This window comes from Nymphaea colorata, chromosome 13, assembly GCF_008831285.2.
Source record: "Nymphaea colorata isolate Beijing-Zhang1983 chromosome 13, ASM883128v2, whole genome shotgun sequence".
NCBI lineage: Eukaryota > Viridiplantae > Streptophyta > Magnoliopsida > Nymphaeales > Nymphaeaceae > Nymphaea > Nymphaea colorata.
In genome coordinates, this window is record NC_045150.1 from 12,321,681 (window position 1) to 12,326,819 (window position 5,139).

Below are 5,139 nucleotides of genomic sequence, written 5' to 3' on the forward strand. Positions count from 1 at the left end.
TTAAAAAATGAATAAAGAATCTAGTCTGGGATCTTATTTTACATTATATCTGAATTTGAAATCTTAATTTTTAACCAAATCTAGTGTATGTTCAAAACTCAAAAAGCATAGATAATTATTAAAACTAAATTCGATCTATGTATATCTGAATTGAGATGAAACCCGATGTCATTTTTTAAATTAAATATATAATTTTTTTCATATCTGAATTTTCAAAATGGTTTAGTGGGTATCCAACTTAAATCAGATATATGGACATCCCTACTTGCATATCATCAATATGGAATCAGCATCGTATCATCAATATGGAATCATTATGATATCTAGGGCATGAGGATCAGATTTGGATCTGACATATGAGGCTATCACACGATCAACAAGATTTAAAAATCTTACCTTCTTATCTTCTCAATTTTACAACCTAGTCCTTGCAATTGATTCTTGAATGAGCAAGATCTAGACAGTCGCAAAATATTTATTTGCCCATTTTTTGTTGGTATGTTTTTAATTTAAAAAAAAAACAAGCTTTGGATCCTTCAATAAAAATATGCTAGATTGATTTTGGTTCCGATTTCTGATCCTTTTTGGAAGACGGTCCACTCAAAAAGGATTTTGGCAATACAAACGTTGTCATTATTAATATTAACTAGCCGCCATATCTGGAACCGCTTATCTATTTAATACAACGTTGAGAAATAAAATGTGAAATAATTAGATTAAGACATCAGGTCCATTCCGTGTTAATATCGTCAGGATTGAACTAATTGTTATCGCAATCAACAAGTTATCTTCGGTTTAATTTCTTTTACGTTATTTATCTAAACTATTATATTTTTTTCTATAACTTTTTTTTTTACCGCCCAAATCGTATGCTAAAGGTATTAAGCCATGCAAGATGTTAATCGTGATTGATTCAATTCATCATTTTGTATTCTTTTTTTTTAAAGGGATTTTTCAAAAAATTGTTGAGACCGATAAAATCGACCCATTCAATTTGGCATGATCTAGACTGCAGTTTTTCTTGATATATTTATTTTTCTTTAAAAGAGAAGATCAAATCTAAAAAAACCCGAGTAATGTATGATTCGCTTTTAGTGTCGGGCTTCCTTGCCTACTAAACGTTTTATCTAAAGAAAGAAATTTACTGTTTATTGTCGCTAAGACCCTTTCAATATGGACCGTCTTACCGCCACGAGCAGTGTTTACTGTCGGTAAAGAACCCGCACAAGGTGGTGGCAGATGCATTGCCAATGTAATTATGAAATGAAGGAGAACTTTGAAATTTGAAGGTGAAGTAAAGATGGCAAGTGGTTGTAAAGAACTGTGGCATGTGGTTTCAGTTCAGATTTCAGTCTTTGCTGTTCCATAATTTGGATTATAAGTTGTGAACTTGGGTGGACCTACCAACATGTGAAACTTAGTGACATTTGCTAAAAAGGGCAGCCAATTGTGTAAGTTCAAGATGTTGAACCAAATTTCTAAATCGAATCAAATCTAAATCTCTCCTGCAGCTCATGCTAACAGTAAAATGATTAATAATTAAACATAAATATAAAAAATAATCAACTTTTAAGTACTTTAACTAAGTATCAATCAAGGATCTACCTAAATAAAATTGTTTACCACTTAGATTGAACTTAACCAATAATTGCAACATTCTTTGATATATTATATTTTTAAACTCTTTAAATTTTGTTTCATACATACATGACTGTCAAATCTGAGTCACTCCGGGGGAACCTATACTTTTGGACGGTCAAGTCAGACAGTTAAATCATGATAGACGGTTAAATCTTCTAGTATGAGTTCTCACATTTTTTCATATTTTTCTTTTAATCATTCATCATCATCAAATGGGTGGCCCTTATTCAAGATATATATACATATATATAATGTGTGTGTATATATTAAATGTGCCATGAAAACAACAAGGGTGACTGCACTAAAAAATCCAAACACTGAACCAACGTTCAGCCTTCACAATCCAATCAATCGGGAACGACGATCACACAAGTATTTCCCCTCAGTTTCTATAGTCACGACAGCCAAAATCTGAACCAAAGTAAGACATTTGTGTAACCCGAAATACATATAGACTCTGGCGGAACTATAAAAGTGTGCATGACGAGTTATATAACAAGCCAACTCCTGCCCGAATTTGAGAAGAGTTTGACACATGCCTTAGAACTAAGAATGATATAACTCATCTTTGTAAAATTGATCAACCGCCCAATTAATTGGGCTACTTCTCCTTAGGAGCCATATCATACAATGTTGCCCTTGATTCAGCACTCAAAGTGTGTATGATGAGAAAAATACTGTATTACTGGTACACATGCTTCTGTAACACAAGGTTCACAAACTTCCATACTAATATGTCAAGTAGAATATTCATTTGTAAAACAAGTTCAAATTGTATTAACGACGTGTGTATTACATAATTTGAATTCAGAATAAAATGCTAATGCTAAGCAATTTGATGTTGATGAGGGACCATCAAATGAGACAGCGCCATCTGCACCTTTCAAAGGTGAACGTGAAGTTGACAACTCAAATGTTCATTCTTTATCAGAATAGTAGGTTCGTCCCATGGGACTACTTAATGTATTATATGTGTAGTTTTGTACCATGAATGTTGATTTTATAGGCAAAAATTATTTCCATTACCAATGTATGAGTCTAATACATTGGTTTCGTAAGGCATCAAAGATGAAGCCTCATCGAAAGTATTACATTGTGACTTGAGAGCAATGTTAGCCGCAAGTTTACCGTTATAAAGGTTCAGCATATTGGTTTTTCCCTACTTTCAAAGCAGCATATATGCATTTCAATTACTAATTAAACATAACAGGAAGGAAAAGAATAATGAGAAGAAGATCGAAGAGCATTGCCAGAAGAAGCTTCAAATGGAAAATAGTCCATTTTCTGTTTATGCTTGTGTGGTTGTTTGTCTGTCTTTTTTGGTCATCATATACTTAGTATGTACGCGATGAACAATATATTTACTGGACAGTACTAGGACTGCTTGGACCCTTTTCTTTTTTTTTTTTTTACTATACTAATCACTTTGATGAACCATAGGAATAACGTTCACTTTGTTTGGATAGAACTATTTTCATTTTGTTGCCTTATATATATATATAGGGATGTCAATGGTTTGGTTTCGGACCAGATATCAGACAAATCCATTTTAAATAATTGTGAAATGGAAAAACATCTAAGATCAGATTGGGAATTTGGATCGGTTTTGGTTTTAAGAATACTTATTCAATCAGATTCTGATACAGATTCAGATTGATAACATAACATTCAAATTTAAAAAATATCTGGATCCCAATCATCCGAACCCGAATGTGGATAGCTTGAGTTTTGATACTTGAATCTAAAGAATAGTACCTGATCCGTTGAGAAGTAATATCCTGACGTAAAAGCAGTAACCTTTAGTGACATGATAGGAATTGAACATAAAATATACACAAAGCCGTTTCCCCGACATAAACTGCGATATGAATTATTAAGTTTTTTATTATAATTTTATCCTTATACAGAATTTACTTTTTCTTTTTGGTTCATAAGAATTTTGTTCTTTTGGCCTTTAGTATCTATTGGTGAGCAAAAATATCTGCAAAGAAGATCATAAACATGAAAATTGCCCTTTATGATGAAATGCAAAAAACCCTCTATAAGGACAAAAAAGGGAAAAACATTTATTTTCAAATGACGAAAATATGCATGTTTTCTCTCACAAGCCAAACTCATCCTTGTGGTGTTTTAACCAAAAGCCAAAAAAATTGTTTTAAGGTTGTATTTCAATTAAAAATATCAAAATTTTATTTTATAAAGGAAGTAATTAGAACACTTAAACGACATTGCCTGCCTAACACTTTTGAATCGTCCATGGAATCAGCTCGCTAGTTCAATTATGGTAATTTTAGAACGAGTTTGCCCTCGTCCCATCACTGGCACTTTACACCACACCAGGATGGAGCCAGAGGGATGGTTAGGGTGATGCCCAGAAACTCAAGTGGAGGGCCTGGCTCGCTGCTTGAAACCCGAGCTCAATCGGCTTGTTAAGGATAAAATAAATATATATATATATATTATTTTAAAAATAATAATAAATAATTTATCAGGCGGAATCGACCCCGTCGAGCAGACCTGGGCCGGGGGCCGGTGTTTTCGGGTCAGCTACCTATTAGGTATCTTGCCCGATGCCCATCCTAAGGATGGCAGGTGCCATGTCTCCGTCTCTCTCCCTTCCTATCAGCTTTTGAAATTTAAAATTGTATTGTTTGATATTTTGAAAACTTTAATTTAGTTCTCCCTAAAAACCTTAAAAATTATAAAATAGCCTACCTTTAAAAAAATTAAAAAATGCATTAGTTTGGCAAATGAATTAGTAAGTTCTCGACTCACTATACATCCCGTATAATTATATTGAGAGAAGAGGCAGAGGCAGGTGTAGGCACTGGGCAGTTGCCATCCAATTTTTTCTTTTATTTTCTTTTTTTTTTGTATTGACATTTTTGAACAATTTTTCATATTTGCATGTTAGTGTCTCTAAAATTTTAAAAATTTATACCTCGTACCCTTAACCAGAAATTTTTGCCTGTGTCACTGATAAAAAAGATAATTGAAACTGAAAGCACACATTCGTGAAGCCTTGCATCATAACAAACAAGTCGACCGTGATGACTAAACTGAAATTTCTTAAATTATTGTCACGTTTTAGTCAAAAGGTGATCGTTTTTGACAAAATAAAAAAAAAATCAAAAGATAAGCTTTTGTAACAATCAATAAAATAAGTCTTTGGAATTGGAATGGATGAAAATTTTACATGTAAATTTCATTTGCCATATATAAAAAGTTTGAAAAATGATATTTTGGCCCTTATCAAAAGTTAGAAACTTTACTTTTGTTCCCCCTTATGAAAAATTTCTGACTTCACTCATAAGCTTACCTACAGTAAATGGTCGGACCTACACATCATACAGAATGTGTCTCAAGTTTGATTCTTATGGGTTTTTGTTCCTCCTTATGAAAAATTTCTGACTTCGCTCATAAGCTTACCTACGGTAAATGGTCGAACCTACACGTCATACAGAATGTGTTTCAAGTTTGATTCTTATGGGTGTTACA